The sequence below is a fragment of the Orycteropus afer genome, unplaced genomic scaffold, assembly GCF_000298275.1.
Source record: "Orycteropus afer afer isolate SDZICR_OR568_19922 unplaced genomic scaffold, OryAfe1.0 scaffold00157, whole genome shotgun sequence".
Lineage (NCBI taxonomy): Eukaryota > Metazoa > Chordata > Mammalia > Tubulidentata > Orycteropodidae > Orycteropus > Orycteropus afer.
Genome location: NW_006921744.1, coordinates 4,904,893 through 4,905,366, shown reverse-complemented (window position 1 = coordinate 4,905,366; position 474 = coordinate 4,904,893).

Here is a 474-nt window from a genome sequence, read left to right as displayed (position 1 = left end):
TGATGGTTATTCAATTGTAATTTGTGTCTAACTGAGTGGGAGACAACAAGAATACCCATAAGACGCAACTACAACCACACCTCCTGCAACTTCACTTACTGAGCAAGAGCCACTTCCTCCTTCTCCACAAACAGGCCAATGATAAAAAACCACCAAGAACAGCCTGAATCACCCTTGGCTGCTCTTCACAAACAGTTAACAGAGACCTAAATACAACAAGGCCACGATGCCTCAGAGACAACAGAAAATCACCGTCCACACAAAGAAGCAGGAAAAAGTGGTAGAAACAAGGGAGCAGGATACAGAATCAGAACACATCCTTGAGGAAGAAGCAGCATTGGAACTCCCTGATAAGGAATTCAAAAGAATTATATTTAGGTATCTTCAAAGAACGGAGAGACAGACCAAAGAATACACAGAAAAAAACTTACAAGAATTTTGGAAGAAAATACAAGAACAAAATGAAAAATTAGA